Here is a 597-nt window from a genome sequence, read left to right as displayed (position 1 = left end):
CGGCTGCCGGGGAGGAGGGTGCGGGGACGGAGGTGGCGGGGGACAGAAGGTGGCAGCTCCTGCAGCTATGCCTTTTTCTTGCAAGCGCGCGCTCCTGACATCCGCGGTCCCTCCGTCCCCACCTGCCAGGCGCCGCGGCGTCCAGACCTGGGGCATCCCTCCTAGTGACCCCGTCCCTTAGGATGAGGGACGATGCGGTCACCGAGGACCCCGAGGTCTCACCCGCCCCTGCCGAGCGCAGGGTGCGCGCGGGCGGCAGCCCTACAGGAGNCCCGCCGGGAGCCGGGGCCGCAGCCCTGAGCCCCTCTCCCGGGTGGCGAGCAGCGCGGGGCCGGCCGCCGGCCGCAGGAGAAAGTAAACACCAGCCCAAGTGTCTGGGAACAAAGGCAAGTTGTCTTTCCACCGTGCCAGAGCCGTGCGCCTCTTCTGAAGAACGAGCTATTATTATATTCTTTCTTTCTTCCTTTTTTTAATCAAGTTTCCTTCTAAGGGAAATAAACAGCAAAGGTAGGATTCCAAGGAAATGACTCACGAGGTTGGCAGGGCTCTGGAGGCCGGCGGGGCCCCGCGCTGCAGCCCGCGGCAGATGCCTGCCCG

Source organism: Galeopterus variegatus, unplaced genomic scaffold (genome assembly GCF_000696425.1).
Source record: "Galeopterus variegatus unplaced genomic scaffold, G_variegatus-3.0.2 Scaffold1003, whole genome shotgun sequence".
Lineage (NCBI taxonomy): Eukaryota > Metazoa > Chordata > Mammalia > Dermoptera > Cynocephalidae > Galeopterus > Galeopterus variegatus.
Note: the sequence above shows the minus strand (reverse complement) of the source record.